Raw genomic sequence first — 17,827 nt, forward strand, 5'->3', positions numbered from 1 at the left:
TATAATAATAAAATAAGTATTTATTCATATTAATAACTTTAAATATGATATTTTAGTATTTTTTTTCTGCACAAGAGTACTGTGCACCTTTATACAAGAGTTCTGTGCACCTTTATACAAGAGTTCTGTGCACCTTTATACAAGAGTTCTGTGCACCTTTATACAAGAGTTCTGTGCACCTTTATTTATTCTTGTAAAAATAATCTTTGCTTGATCATCATCACTCGTTGGGGCCATATTATGTAAGTATATTGATTATTTCTTCATTATCAGTTATAAACGATTTCTGAAGAATCATTTTTATCGTAATGTGATATAAAGGCATCTTATTTTATATAAAGTTTAAACTAAAGGAATGTTGACTGTTGCTGTCGATGACGATATATAAATACAAGGACGTATGTTAGTTATACGTCCTTGATAAATACAAGCACATGTTACAGATCTTCAATTTTATTATATCTGTAAAAAAAATATTTGTCTAAACAATAAAAATCTTCTCAATCTCAATCTTCGTGAGCCTCAGTGTAAAGGTTAACTCTAAGGAAGGCAACTCATTCGAGTTATATTTGATTTGTCATGATCATCACATAGTTTAATAATTCTTTATTTTTCTTCTTTCTTATAGTTTAGAGTCATTCCATTTGCAGAACATCTTTCTTAGACAGAGACTACTGTAGAATTTTCCAATAACATAACAAATTACCCGTAATATCTGACAGAAATGTATTATGGACAATCATACCATTATACTCTAGTATAAAAACACTAAAAGATAATATTTTTGTTAAACATATTTTATCTATCATTTCAGTTTTACATGTCATGTTGTAAAAATGCATGAAATTGTGAAATTTTGCACTTGATTCTTTTTAAGTCATATTTGGTATCAAAAGTCAATATTTCTTATGAGTAATTCAGTTTCAATATTTTTATTACGCTAGAAGTGCATTTTATTCAGAAAACAAGATTTTGAACTTTTTTTCAATAATTTTATAAAAGACATGTATTAGTCGTCTTAGCGTTACTATGAAATATTTATGGATTAAGATTAAGATTATGTCGTGAGAATACTTTTTGACAACAATGGTCATCAATGTAATTTATTTGTCAACACCTAAACTGTATATAAAGTGAATAATGTCAATTAACACTAAGTCTTAATTTAATCTGCTTTTAAAATGTTTCATTGTTTGGAAACTATTTGTTTATAAGAACCTTTTTCTATTTTCATTGATCAAAACGTTTCTATGATCATGTTTTATAAAGGTTAACTTTGAAACGAAAAGGGAGAAGAGAAATGGAGAGAACCATGTGACGCACCGGTTCGCCCCGCTCTCGATCTACGAGCAGCGGCGGGTTAATATATGTTGCCATGATTACTGTTTTGTAAATATGCTTTTTGAACTGTGATTCATTTTGTATATATGTTGGATGGAAAAATAAAGTATGTGAACGTTCATGTATCCAGTCTCGTGTATTGATTTACAATAACTTTCCAGGGCCGTAACTAGCCTCTTTTAATAGTGAGGCAAAACATATTCGCCGAGCGTAGCAAGGCGAAAAAAATTTGGCGAGGGGTCGGGATACGCTCAAAGCTCCCAGAAGCTCTGAGAAAAATAACGCAATATCATGCATTCTGAGCGTTCCACGGACTCTTTCTTACATTAAAACGCAAATAATCTTCAGCTATTTTTTCGACAATTTTCTGGTCTCAAAGCAAAAACATAGATTTATTGTAATTTAAGACTTTTAGGTTTAAGGGGCAACATTAAAAGACCGATATATAGGATAAAGTAAAAGTCGTATTTCTCATAATCATTAATACCAGGTCTGTCTGTTTGCTCTTGTCTTGTATTGTGCTGACTTTGGTGATTTTTTTATGACTAGATTTAAATATAGTGACAGTGCAGTATTATACTTTAAGTACTAGTACTGCTTAAGTCGACACTATAGGGACCATCTTGACCTTCTTTTACGGTATTAATGATTATTGAAGTCCAAGACCCTCCAGCAACTATCAAGATGAAGAACAGGAATAAAAACTTTGACCATTGATCATTTGTATTTTTTCTATGCATTGACTTTGTGTGCGATTAGGTCCCGTGCACGTTTACTCCATATTCCTTTATTTTCTGTCCAAACACAACTTGATGCAAGTTTAACCCTTCAATGTAAAAGGTCATATGGCAATACATTGTTTTTTTTCAAATGATTTGATACCGGGAAATTGGTGGTCTTTCTTTAATTTAAACCATGTCAGCTCTGTAGTTTTATCCACAGGAGCTTGGGTATATGATACATATATTTTTGTTGTTGTTGTTGATTAAAATAGTAAATTTTCTATATTTATGATACATATCTATCACTTCTGTGCATGTCTCACCTATATATAGCTAGTTTCGAGTGATTTAAACGACTCAGAGAAAATACCCGATTTTTACAATCCATACTAAGAAAAATTTCCGGTATTTTCTCTGAGTCGTTTAAATCACTCGAAACTAGGTGAGACATGCACAAAAGTGATATAGAAAATTGAATATCTTAATCAGCGGGGAAAAAAGACCAAAAAATATTTGTATTCTTTGATATCAAGTTCAATTATCCATGCAGAAACGACAATTTTTTCTGTGTCCAGTATAGCATCGTTGATAGATATAGGAAGATGTGGTGTGAGTGCCAATGAGACAACTCTCCATCCAAATAACAATTTATAAAAGTAAACCATTTTAAGTCAATGTATGTCCTTCAACACGGAGGCTTGGCTCACACCGAACAAAAAGCTATAAAGGGCCCCAAAATTACTATTGTAAAACCATTCAAACGGGAAAACCAACGGTCTAATCTATATAAAAAACGAGAGCATATTCTTAAAATATTTTCCCGCACAATATCTGGACATCGGTGGACATGCAACATTGCACACGTTTACAAATGAAAATCAACACTCAGACTATAGTCATAAAGTAGGACAAGTCAATAAAAGAACAAAAGACAAACTCGAGACACAGAAGTACAAACAATAGACCATCAACTCCGAAAACCAAAAGTAAAATAGAAACATAGATCACGAACAAAAATGCAGGGGCGACATCAGGGAGTGAAGAGAACTTGCTTCTTACAAGACACTTTCCGTGAAAACAATTTGATATAAAGACAAGGATTTGTATACAAATCCTTGATAAAGACAATCTTTTTTTTTTTTTGAAATTTCCAGCATGAGGCATTTGCCTCATTTGCCTCAATGTAGTTACGGCCCTGCTTTCCAGTACGGAACCTCTATCATCTAAAACGGGCCTAAATCGTTTGGAGTGTAAAACACTGTTATTCATTTCCGACGGACTATATAGTTAATAAAACGAAACACACCAACAAAACAACAACTTATATAATCGACAATTCAAATTACGACAACTTGAACTAGAATTTTCTATTCCCGTCAAATAATAAGGAAATTCTAAACGTGTCATACAGATAAACAAATATACAACAAACATATCAGAGACATATAATTCCAGACCCTCATGAGATAGAAGCAGATACTAAATAAAGTTGATGTCAGCAACTAACATTGTATGTTCACTGTACGATGTTTAACAATTGACAAACATATCAAATATTTGTACCTAATAGCAAGCTTGAAAGATCTATACATGACAAAATGAAATTTAAAATAGATTTAGCATAATAAAAACCTGCAGAATGTTGTATGACATACATGTAGGAAGTAAAGTTTAAAATTAAGACAGATAGATGTTGTATAATAGGCTCTACAAATTCAAATTTCTTTTCAACTCTTAAATATTATTTTTTTAAATTTAGAATGCCAAACGAGGAAAAGATGTTGTAAGTTAACAGAAGGAGTTAAAAAGAAAGGTAAATCCTCGACCATGGACAGCTGTTGGTACCATTCTGGAGGAGATATCTGTTGCAGTTTCCATCCACACTGAAGATGAAAAGAATCATCCAACTATGACACATCTCTGGTCGAGTTTGTACGTTCTGAGGAAATTCGATTTCTATCACTAACACTCAGAACACACTTATGCAGCAAAAGAACAGCCATTTGAGAATGAAAAAAATATGTACACTTGAATTTGATTGTCATGCTGATTTTTTTCTAGCACCACTGGAAGGCACAGAGCAACTGATTACACAAGAGATTGAGATATTTGCAGTGAATGAGACTCACAATGAACATGAAGAACCCTGCCTTTCTCCCTTTCAGACTTTATGCCATTTATTACAAGTTAGCATCAATGATACATATATCCTTAGCTGTACCGAAATTTGCATATAGTTGAACTGTACCAGATCAGTTGCAGGGAAATTAGCCTATTTACCATAAAGCTCTCAGTTATCATTGACAGTAACATTATAAGTGAATGTTTGATAATAAAAATGTCATTTATACCTGGAATGATTTTTGTTCTCTTATATCTTGGTTTAATTATTGAAAAAGGACGGAATCATATGTAGTGATAGTCTAGATATATTGTATACATAAATACATGTTCTGATTCTCAGTCTGACTGGTCCTTTTCATTTCAGAATACTGGGATTTATGTCGGTGCTTTTTTACAGATGTAATTTGGTTTATCCAAAAGCCAAAGCAAATTAATTGGTTTATAAGTTTTATAGATATGCTTACTGTGGGAAAAAACAATACCAAAAAACAAAACAAACAAGAACATAAAATTGTACGGCTTGTGATAATGGTGAAATCTATTATCATGGCTTTATTATGTTTGTGTCTTTCCAAAGTAAGAAGCCTGTAATTCACTTGTGGTTTGTTGCTGTATATCATATTTGGATTTTTTGGTACATAAATCGGGCCGTTAGTTTTCTTGTATGAACTGTTTAACCTTTTTCATAAATAGACCTTGTATAGTTGACAGTGCAGTATGAATTTTACTCATTGATAAGAGCCTTATGGTTACCTAAAGTTGTTTTAAATGTCTGTGTCATTTGGTTTCTTGTGGAGAGTTAAATATTATATTGCATATACTGTACAGAAAGGAAATGTCATACACTCGCACATCAATATATAAAAAATATGAAATATTTTCCACTGGACGTTAGGCAACCATCAATTAAATCAGCCTGATCAACAACAAAGGAAGACACAATTTCGTGCAGTTTGTATAAAGTAAAAGAAAAAGGTTTTAACTTACAAATTAAGTCAAATAGTTGTAAAACTATTTACACATGTGCATGTCTGTTTCAAAACTAAAAGGAGATTTTAACTAGTCCAAAAGTTAAAAAAAAAGATGAAGGGAAACATGTACATTTCGAATCATATAGATATTAATATGGCATTAAAACTGGTGTATGCTTTGAAGTCAACTTGCCAAGTTATCAGAAGTACATTATATAACATAGTAAAATGTTTCTTCTTACAAAAATTGTTGCGTGAAAAGGCAGCAATACCTGCTGCTGTGAGTTCTTATCGTATATTTAGCAGTTCCTTACACTTAAAATATGGTTTAATCTCTTTATATTCGAGGTCAAAAGTAAGACTTATATTGCATTTTTCTATTAAATGATCATTAAATGTAAGTCCTAAATACACAATCCGTGAAAAGGATAAACCATAAATTTACCGACAATCATAAAAAAGAACTCAATGCAAGCTCATAATGTAAATTTTGAGAAAAAAAACCACATTTAGAAACCAATTTACCGACAATCATAAAAAAAAAAAACTTAATACAAGCCCAATTAATAATGAACACAAAAAGTAATCAATTTTTTAATGATCTATACAAATTATGAGTATAAGACAAAGTCGATCATGATAAACGATAAATAAAGAATTTTTTTTTTTTTTTCTACACATTAATTAATTTTAAATTTTGTAAATAGTATTTTCGGAAAGAGTGTGAATACCTGTGATGTAACAACTTCTTGTGTACCAGGTGTCAAATAAAACTCTTTTTAACAGGTTGTGATTTACCTGACCATCGTCGAATAATTCAAGCCTAATATACATGTCACACTGTGAAATTATGTCTCCGAGACAGGTGTATATTTAATAGAAACCCATTATGAAACTATCAAATAAAATAAACTCTGATACAATTTATTAAGTGCTTATTATTTAATATCGTTTTTATTTTTAATTCGACATCAAATTATGTCTCTTTTTCAATAATACAAATAATGCAAATCAAAATTAAAATGACATTGAAATAAATAATTATGTATGCACTCTAATTATTTAATTATGTTAAATTTAACACTGAAACAAATAATTTATGCTTAAACATTCACCCTTACTTCTAGTACTTTTAATACTTTGATAATGACTCGATTACCCAAAGAGATCTCGCGAGGTTTAAATCTGGCCGTGTGATATTACGGGAATCGACGATTTGCCAATCTCTTGTATTATATGTCTCTGAACATATAAACCATACAAGCATTAGCCTTTCAAAAGAGGCTGGTCGACTCTTAGCTGATGAAAATGGAAAGTGCTCTCGCTTTGTAGATTAATTCATTTACTAGAATAGCCACGTGCATCAATCAACAAATTTTACCACACACGTGAGGTCACACGTTATGAAGTAGTATATATATATCGCTTAACGTTGTTGTTTACGAAACTCCAGAAGATTCGACTATATATATATAAAAGTTACTTGTGTACCAATATCCTGAATATGCATGATTAATGACCAGGGAAAATCTAATTGCTAAAATAGAGAGGACAAATCCGATACTCTACGGGATTGAAGGACATTTACTAGGTTTGGATTGTCCTAACCAATCAATAAACTTTGACTATCCACGTCTCGTAATATCTTCCAATCAGGTAGCAAGAAAAATTCACGCACTGACTGTCCATCGTTCAATTCTTAATATCGACTCCTAGGAGTCGATAACAAGCATTGAAATGTAATAAAATACATATATACATATGCCATTGAACATTCATCTTGTATACATTTTTTCAATTAACCATCTCATACTTTTCCTCTCATATAGACATATACTCATGTCACTCATTCATTCATTCAGTTGTCTCATCATCGGATTCATACCGCAATCATACCACATCTTCTTTTTTATATCTTTTAATTAATATCTTTTTTTGGTCCATTTATTGGACAAATTTGTAATGCAAATATCATTTAATATTGAATTAATTCTTTTCAGGGAAGGGTTAAAACCAAAATTAAAGTTAAAAAAAAATTGTATCTAAAATATGACCGAAAGTACGAACTATGATTCGAATGAAAAACATCAAATAGACTCCAAACAGCTTGTATTTTTACAAGAATTTCACTACCCAATGTATGGTTGCACTCCGCTTGAACTAAGCTTGGGTACTGTGTTTTTATAGTGATCTCGAATTGTATTTCCTTTTTAATTTCTTGACAAAAGCATATAATTAATACCTGCGTTCATCAAAGAAGTAATACTAAGCAATTGACAATCTTCTTAAATTAAAAACTTAATCATTACTTGATTATCTTGTTTTATATGTTATAGATATTTCATATCTTTTGGACTGTTTTGTGGTGTATCGTAAATTATACCATAGCTTTTGTTGAAACCCCCGGCAATAACCTCACGAGACGAAGTCGAGTGAGGTTGCCGAGGGGTTTCAACAAAAACTATGGTATAATTTACGAAACAACACAAAACTTTCCAAAAAATATGAAATATCTGTTTTAACCTATTAACACTGGACACTTTTAATTTGCAAAACACTCATTTGCAAATCCGCCGCCGCCTCAAACAAGAGCTACAATGTCATGAATATAACCAAAATGTGCGGAATTACATGGGATTCAATAATTTCATTGGTTTTCTACTGTTACTAGCATATTTATTTTGCTATTTGATTTATAAAAACATGGGATTTTCAATATCCCATGGGACAGGGCAAAATCCCATGGGATTGACCATTATCCCATGGGATTTTGGTTAAATCCCATGGGATTTTTTTTTGTCCCATGGGATAATTGTAGTCCCATGGGATATTTGTTGTCCCATGGGACCAAAAAAATCCCATGGGACTATAATTATCCCATGGGATTTTCAATATTCCATGGGACAAAATAAAATCCTATGGGATTAAAATTATAAATATATAGATATAAATATAAAGTTATGTGTATGTTACAATGAATGCTGTTTGGTACTAAAATGTTTTAAATGTATACAAGTTTTTTTATATTTTTTATATATACATATATATATTTTTGTCACAAACATGTTTTTATATTTGTTTATATGACAATTAAGATTATTCTTATTTTGGAATGTATAATAATATTTACAGTCAAAGAGTAAAGTCCTTTCACTAAAACAAAAATTAATGATGATATGTCTAAATAAATGAAAAAATATTGTTTTGAAATTATTGTCTTGTTTATTCTATTATCATGAAAAATAGAACTGAAAAAATATTTCATATTCTGACTGAATAGTTTACTCTTTTCATGAGGTAAGATTTTCTTTGTTATAGTTTCATTGCAATACTTGTATATGCAAACAATTTGAATTATATACCTTTGTGGTGTACATAATAGTATGCTCATATTTGCAAATTTATAATATAAACACTTTCTGTTAAAGTTTTTGTTTTCTTTATTCACAACTTGCTATGTACAATTATTCAGTCCACTATTTAAGAGTGAAGTCAATAAATAATTTCATTCACTAGAATATTCCTGCAATTCTTAGACAAATCATTTTTTCAATCTGTTCTTCAAAGATCTTCCGCGGTACATCTTTATTGAATGGAGAGATTCAAATGAGAAGACAAAGCAAGTTTATTTGGACAGCAACATACTAATATTTTGTTCATTCGTTCCATCTTTCAATTGATAATTACATTGTTGTATTTATATGATCAAGTTCTTGTGCATCAATGATCCTGATGATATGACTGCTTTTTGTTTATAGTCATCATGTTGAAATTTCCTCTTTCAAATAAATGTAGGAAAAAACACGTTCCATTTCAAATTAATAAAAAGTCGCATTATGGAGAAAAATATCAACTTTAAGTTTTCCATTCAGTATTGATCTGTTGAATGATGACCATAAAAATCGAGATGTCTGACCTACAAATACAAAAAAATCAAAAATTATCAGTGAAGAGATCAATAAAATGGCTATTTTATCATGTTTATGAATATTATGATAAACTTTCATTTGAATATTCAAGTACTAAATTACAGAAATCGCTTAAATTTTATAATAGTTTAGTTTAAGTACAGCTTATTTAAAAATTATAATAAAAAATATAGGCCACCGATGAGTTAAAAAAGATATTACATTTCTAATGCCAAAAAATGGCATTTTGCACCAAAGGGAGATAATTTGGAGCTTTTTCAATGATATATACATTTTAAAAGTCATCTGGGGCCAAACCGAATTGATTGTTTTGAATGATTTGGTGTACCATATGATAAAGTAACAACTAATAAAGTTATAAATAAAATGACTTATGAAAAAAAAATATTAAATATTTTTCTGAAATTGTTATACCCTAGAGTCTCCTTAAGTCATTAGACCGTTGGTTTTCCCGTTTGAATGGTTTTACACTAGTAATTTTGGGGCCCTTTATAGCTTGTTGTTCGGTGTGAGCTAAGGCTTCGTGTTGAAGGCCGTACTTTAACCTATAATGGTTTACTTTTTAAATTGTTATTTGTATGGAGAGTTGTCTCATTGGCACTCACACCACATCTTCCTATATCTATTTGATCTCTATTGGAGAAATGTCTCATTGGAAATCAGACTGCTAAGTGCTTCTTATTTTTATATCAACCCAGCCATATTATACCCGTCCAATATCAGGAGCTTGTACATAGTTCAGTGGTTGATGTTGGTTCATATCCGTCATTTTTATTTTTCATAATTTTTTGTTTTTATAAATTAGTCTGGTATATTTGACATGTTTGACGTTCGAATTGATGCTTTGTTTCAAATTTGGTTAGTGTTGTCTTTTATAGATTACTATAACATGTATAGGGTATGGGTTTTCTCATTTATACTTACAGGTCATCAATGGCCTCTAATAAGTAATTACAATGCTTACATCCACTAAATTGAACTCTGATGGATAGTTTTCTCATTCATCATACCACATGTTATTTTTATAAGTATTTAATCATTATTCAAGGACAAAAACTTTTATAACAGTGGACTTACCATTTAGGCTTTGTTGACCTCTGTAAATCTAATTTTGTTGATAATTTCTTCTGTTTATAGTTTCGCCTTTATCTTTAATGTTCTTGCTTCTTGCCCTACACATAAAAGGGTAAACCTCATTTAATGACAAAAATAATATACAACTACTGTCTTTTGATAAGGTAAATATGCGGTTTTATTGACTTTTGAAAAACTGATATTCACTGAGGCTGATGTCCGAAGTGAATATCAGTTTTTCAAGCGTCAATTATGAATATGAGGTCACAGTAAAATTAACCCTGGCAGGCAGACATCTTCTTTTTTTATATAATACCTTGTAGTCATTCTATACAACAAGAAGTAGACCTATGCTTAGAAAATCTGATAAAATGACAAAACCAAGAAAACTTATCATTGACCAAAGAACCATAAAATGCGGTCATGGTTATATGAATCTGACATTCAGACATGCACACCTTACAATTGTTTCATATTTACCAAATATAATCTACCTGTAACTTTAAACATATATGATAAACTGACAAAACAATGCAGTGTTTCATTGCCCAATGAACCATGAAAATGAGGTCAAGTTCATATAAAATATGGCAGACAGACATGTGCATCTTTCAATCTTTTCATTCACTAAATAAAGGGGCCTTATTTCTTACAGTATCCGGAAAATAGACCAAACCACAAAAACTAAACATTTTCAAAGTTCCTTATACCCTGCCAATTTGTTATGGATGTGCCTGTTCCAAGTCAGGATCCTATAATTCAGTGATTGTCGTTTGTTTATGTGTAACATATCTGTTCTTCAATTTTTAGTACATAAATAAGGTTGTTAGTTTTCAACTTTCAACTTGGCTATCATGTGTAAAATCATACAAGTGTTCGGTAAACAGGAAGTTGTCCAGCGATGAATATGAAAACGCATCACACGGTATAGCTGACTTATATAAACCCTGAAACCAAATTTCAGAAATCCTTGTATTGTAGTTCCTGAGAAAAATGGGACAAAAAAATATTCATCGGACGGACGGACTGATGGACTGACGGAAGGATGGATGGACAGAGAGAGAGGTAAAACAGTATACCCCCCTTTTTTAAAGTTGGGGTATAATTTTAAAACGGCGGTATAAAAACCCTTGCAAGATGTCAAAACAAAAAGCAGTAACCTAATTCTTACTTGTTAGGGGCTACCAAAAAAGATTTATTTATTGTCGGTTATACATATATATCAATACAACATAAGCTCTGTAGAGCTTTTATCCCACATACATATATGACAAGCACAATACATGAAACATAAAGCTCATCACTGAGATGTAGAAGTCTCAGATAGAGGGAGACAGGGTCAACCAAACTCCCCTATTCAACCTGAATGTAGGACATAAAGTCACAGGACAAAAAGTCACCGTCAAAAAGTCACACATTGTCACAGGACAAAAAGTCACAATTCAGTTTTGAGATTATTTTTCTTTGAACAAGAAAACACTCTTTTTGTATTTTTCTTGAAGTTTTATACATGAACATGATGTAGCAACTTAAATGTAATTAAAATTTATTAAAAACAAATAAATCGGTGCATTAGGTTTGCGCACATTACCATTACATTTGCGCACAAAAATCATTAGGTTTGTGTGCAGCTCTTGATTACATTTGCATGCATTTTTTTACATGTAAATATATAAAAAAAGTTATGGTATGATTGCCTTTTACAGCTGACTATCATGACTATGCAGCATGGGCTTGCTCATTGTTGAAATCCATACAGTGACCTATAGTTGTTAATGTCTGTGTCATGTTGGTCTCTTGTGGACAGTTGTCTCATTGGCAATCATACCACATCTTTTTTATATTGGCTCATTGTTGAAGGCTGTAAAGACCTATAATTGTTAATGTCTGTGTCATTTTGGTCTCTTGTGGACAGTTGTTTTATTGGCAATCATACCTCATCTTCTTTTTTTATATTATGAATAATTTCCTTAAATCAAAAATGAGTATATGTAATAAAAAGAAGATATTTCAAAATCTTTTTCGTTTATATTCAAACAATTGTCAACAAATTGTTTGTGACTTTTTGCATGTTTTGTCCTATCAACTTTGTGACTTTATGTCGGACATTAGTCCAAATAATTATGACGTTTTTCTGAGACGTAGAAAGGCGTCCCAGAAAAAAAATAAAATAGCCTTGCCAGACGTCATAATTATTTGGACTAGTCTGACATTTGTCTGACTTTTTGTCCTGTAACTTTTTGTCGGAATGTCCTGTGACTTTCTGTTCATTTACCTTCCATCTTAATCAGTGAACTGAATAATTGTTTTTTGCAGAAGTCCGGGGAATGTTAAAACAAGTGAAACTGCGAGCTACTGCTCACTGATGATACCCCCGCCGCAAGTGGATAATATTAATAGGAATCTAGGAATAATCCGAACGAACTCTATGAAGCAAAATATCATAGCAAATATTGAGGAGAATATAAAAAAATCAAGAAGAAGTGCTTATGCTCTACTTGGCAGTGGCTTCCATGGTGAAAATGGACTGGATATGGAAACTATAATACACCTGTTTAAAATCTACATCTTGCCGGTGTTATTATATGGAATGGATCTACTAACACCACAATCTCTGGATCTAGAGAAATTGGAAAAATTTCAAAAGAAAATGCTCAAGCAACTGATGTCACTACCAACTAATACACCAGATCCGGCAATTAACATCTTGACGGGAATACTACCAGTAGAAGCGCAAATACACTTAAAGGTCATGACCCTATTCATAAATGTATGTACCCAACCCAACGAAAGTTTAGAAAAACAACTAGCAAGGAGGCAATTGTGCATCAAGTCAATGAATAGTAACAGCTGGTTTATTCAAGTAAAAACAATCATGCTAAAATACGACCTAGGAAATGCAAGTGATTGGCTAGATATTCAGATGAAAAAGGATGAACTGTTAAATAAAGCTAAAAAAGGTATCAATGCCTACTGGATTGAACGAACAACATCTCTAGCTAAGCTCTATACCGGCCTTCGATACCTTAACAGTGATATATTCATGCCAGGAAAAATACATCCAATATTGCGAATCAAGCACCAATCTCCAAGAGACAGCAAGAGAGTACCTACTAAGATCAAACTATTAACTGGAACTTATATTCTACAACCTCTAAGATATAAGATATACAAAGAAGGAACTGAAGATCATTGTATAGCCTGTGAGTGTAAAGAAGAGACATTAGAACATTTGCTTATACATGTTATAGAATGTGAAGCGTGGAATTACCTGCGAGATCCAATATTACAAACAATTAAGAACCTACTAACCACAAACGGGAATGTGCGAGTAGAAGATCTCACATGTGAAATGACAATTCAAGTATTAATGGACATTACAAAAATACAAAAGATATACAGAATCACATCTGACCTGATATCTCAAATAGAATTCCAATCAAGAAGACTAGTGTTTCTCATACACAACGCACGATATCAACTGGTGATGAAAGACCAAGCAAAGAAAAAGGCTGCCTAAGAGTGGGGGCAAGGATGGGAGGACAGCAATGTAAAATATAAACAAAAACATTTTGAAAATTTAGTCTACTTAATACTATTATTAACAGTATAATCATTCTCATTAAATCTTAAGAGTTTCAGTTCATAAATATTCTGTGAATTAACTGTAAATAGTTGTAAAAACATCATCTTTCTAATTGTTCTCATAATACACAGTGAATAAATTAATGTCAAGTTCTCTTTAAAGATATAAAGGCGAATTCCTAAAGATCAAAGACCAAAATCTTGTCTTTTTTCATTTTTGTAAATTATCTAAAAAGTGAATTATCTAAAAAGTGAATATGTGACCTAATCTGTAAATATTATATTAAATATTGATCAGTAAACCAAAAATAAAAAAAATATATGAAAAATAACTGCTAAAAGTAAAAATCATAATTTTTCCTTTAATTGTATGTTAAAAGACTTAAACTGTAAACTTCCTATGTAAAAGTCAAAATAAAACCTGTAAACATCCTTTATAAAAACACATAAAGACTTAAAAAATGTATATAGTGTCAGAGACATATAAATACATGTCTCTGATAGTGTATATAATGTTGTTGTGTTACGATTGTTAATTTATTCTTCAATTATTTTTTTGGTGGTGGAACTGTTCGACATACAATTTCGTATGGTTACCCTATAAAGGGTGTAAAGATCCAGAGAAGAAGAAGAATAGTGTAAAAATATGCAAGTGTTCGGTAAACAGGAAGTTGTCGAGTGATGAATCTGAAAACGCATCACACGGTATAGCTGACTTATATAAATCCTGAAACCACATTTCAGAAATCCTTGTATTGTAGTTCCTGAGAAAAATGTGACGAAAATTTTCAACTTGGCTATCATGTGTAAAATCATACAAGTGTTCGGTAAACAGGAAGTTGTCAAGTGATCAATCTGAAAACGCATCACACGGTATAGCTGACTTAGATAAACCCTGAAACCAAATTTCAGAAATCCTTGTATTGTAGTTCCTGAGAAAAATGCGACGAAAAATATTCATGGGACGGACGGACTGACGGAAGGACAGACAGAGGTAAAACAGTATACCCCCCCCCCTTTTTTTTAAGCGGGGGTATAAAAATCACATGTGTAAATTGAGAGTCAACACTTACACATGGACTACACAATACTTTTTCAGAATGTCAGCAAAAAAGATTCACTGGTGATAGGGGAGTGTAACCGATGAATTGATCCTGAATCAGATAAGATTTTCCCGGTACGTCTAAACACCGCTCAGGAGGACATCCTGAGTGCACACATGCAGGACATACAAAGTGCACTCAGGACCTATATAGTCGTCGTATCTGCACACAGGATGGATGTATACATTCGTTATACACTTCTCATTTTAGAGTTAAATTTGCAAGTAACGGCCGGCGAACCTCTTAAGATTTTAAAATAATAATGCCACTAAAAATATATTATTTCCCCCATGTTTCGCATTTTTTTCGCTATAATTATTAAATCTTTTAGTGAATATAAATGATGACGAGGGCCGCACGAATAAATATAAATATGAAATACTTGAACATCGATTAGCATAGATCGAGCAGCAGAATAAACTTGCGATCCACAATGACATAAATCTCGAAGTTATTTACGATAATACAGACTGTGCTCCTAAATAAAGTTGTTAAATACATTAATTTGTGTTTTTTACTTCTACAAGAAATTTGAATCAAATGCTAATTACGCACCATTTGCTGAGCAGAGAATCATTCTAAGCCAGGAACAGTCTATACTAACTGACAACAGTAAGAATAGAAAGTCTCTGTAAAAAGGCAGTCAAATCCAACAGAACTGTAACTTAATGATACATGTACATCAAGTTCCAGCACCTCACCAAGCACCTTTGCCTTGCACACTGAGATGGCAAACTGGTGTGTGTCAGTATTTTAATATAAAACTGCGTAGGTTCATATCGTTTGATTCAACGTTCGTTTGGATATTTTTTTAGGATCGTTGTAAAATTATATCTAAATCTTTGTTAAAATACGTCTTTACACGAGGCATCGGATTTAACGTCCTTATTCTGACCGGACGGGATTGCGAACTTGATACATCCCGCACAGCCAAACGGACGCACCCCCCCCCCCCCTAAGCTAGCGTTTTACTTCCGATCGGGAGAAATCCAAGTGATCATGTTTAGTTTCCCCAGTCACTCTTGGGGTCATTTGACACAAATTCTAAACCTCACCCAAGTAGATCCTTAAAGAATATACGGTTGATATTATTTTTAAAACGCATCAGTGTTACATTAATAACATAATTGAATTTTATAATTATACAAAATACACATATGGCGGAGAATGACAATAATAACCAATGACATCCGTAATAAAGGTAGCTTGTATAGAAGACAGATTAATGCGATTATTCTCTTTTTGGTATTTACCTCTTGAAGTCTTTCTTTATCACTTCTATAATCGGGTTTTGAAGAACATGTTTTACTCTCAAATGTCTTTCAAGGTATCTCAGAAGCATTTTTTCTCAATTTATATCTCAAAACTGGCTTCTAAAAAAAGTTTAATTAGCAATTTCCTTCAAAGCAAAATAAAACAAAAGGCAAAGTAAACACAAAATTCATTTTTTTCTTTTTCTTTCATCAGCTTGAAATTAATACACCCTAATCCGTTATGTTTATTCAACAAATATCATTAACTATAATGAATTAGTAACGATCAGAAGACGATTGTTATTTGGATATGGTTGATTGAACTTGATGATTGGGAATTTGCAATAAGCCGTTGGTCACGTGCCGAGTGGCACGCGCTGATTGAAAAAGTAATTTTACTTCAAAATTATAATATCTATTGATACCAAACTTTTTATTTCTTAGTTATATACTCATATCCTCTTATATCCATGTTCTTTGTGGTCTTAAAACATCGTTTTAGTGTCCTTAGTGCAAAAACTTTCTTCTTAGTGCACTAAGAAGTCCTTTGCGGTACTTCTACACACCGCTACCTTAGAGGGGTCACGTCCAGTCATGCTTCCGTGATTCCCTATATAATCTACCATTTGTTTCCCATGATTTAGGGGGGGGGACTAAACCCGCCTCTGCTAATTGGGAAGTCATTTGGTCTGATAAGGGGGCAGGGGTGGTTCCAACCATATGTCCCCATTCAAATTCATTGATCGTTCAAAAAAGGGGGTGGTTATGCCAAAACCTGCAAATATATTTTAGGCAGAAAGAAACATTTATATTCGGTGATTTTTACACTAAACGTTTTCGTAATTTGTTTTAAAAATATTAATAAGTACATGTACATATGATAGTTTTATCAAGGATTTGTATAGTAACTGGTTTAATAAAGTCCCCTTGATGAAATTTAAATGGCGAGACGCTAATTAATAAACTATCTATCTATCGGCATGCGCCGTTATTTGGAATACGTCACGGATGACCGATGATCATATTCAATATAATCATTTGAATTTGGTCAATTGATCTTTAATAATAAGGACTAATTGGTGATGGCAGAGAATATGTCTCTGGTGATGGTTATAAACACATAGAAGTAAACTTTGCAAAAAAATATATATATTTTTATAAATTTTTAAACCTTGGAAAAATTTATAAAAATATATGAATATGCTAGATAAATTTTTCTTTCCGAATTAATAATTAAATACGTTTAGAAATAACAATTTTTCACAGTTCGGAAGTTTTTAATTCAAGTTATTTCATTTTGAAAACGTTGAGAAATATAGATCTTATTCGATGTACAATGTGGGCCGCTTGGAGATTACAATTCTATAAAAAGAATCACTATTTTAGTCGAAATTAAACTGTATATCTTCTTTTTTCAAAACTCCTGAAATAATTTAACATTATCTATAGAGAGCTTACATATGCAAACTTTTTAGAATTATGTGAGCGTAAATAAAATTTGTTTATTCCCCCCCCTTTTTTTCCTCCTATAAAATTTATAATTGTAAACGATTTTGTTTCTTAATTTGTGTTTGCTAATTAACTTGGGTTCATGCTGTCGAAAATCAAAAATGTCTCAGTGTGTATCAGTTATTGATAAAAAAAATATTTAAAGCCGCCAGACGAATAACGTTACGTCTAAACACCGCCCAGGACCTCCTGGGGGCACTCATGACATACAAAGTG

At 31.9% G+C, this 17,827-nt stretch overlaps 1 long non-coding RNA gene across 1 annotated transcript; it reads right to left on the bottom strand.

Annotated features, from left to right (window-relative positions):
* Positions 1-8,357: 8,357 nt before the first annotated feature.
* On the bottom strand, positions 8,358-15,284 carry LOC143063185 (uncharacterized). Its single transcript, XR_012974961.1, has 3 exons — positions 14,820-15,284; positions 10,165-10,259; positions 8,358-9,074 (listed from the first exon to the last, which is right to left on the bottom strand). It is a non-coding gene; the product is annotated as an uncharacterized LOC143063185 (long non-coding RNA).
* Positions 15,285-17,827: the final 2,543 nt, after the last annotated feature.

Source organism: Mytilus galloprovincialis, chromosome 2, assembly GCF_965363235.1.
Source record: "Mytilus galloprovincialis chromosome 2, xbMytGall1.hap1.1, whole genome shotgun sequence".
Classification (NCBI taxonomy): Eukaryota; Metazoa; Mollusca; class Bivalvia; order Mytilida; family Mytilidae; genus Mytilus; species Mytilus galloprovincialis.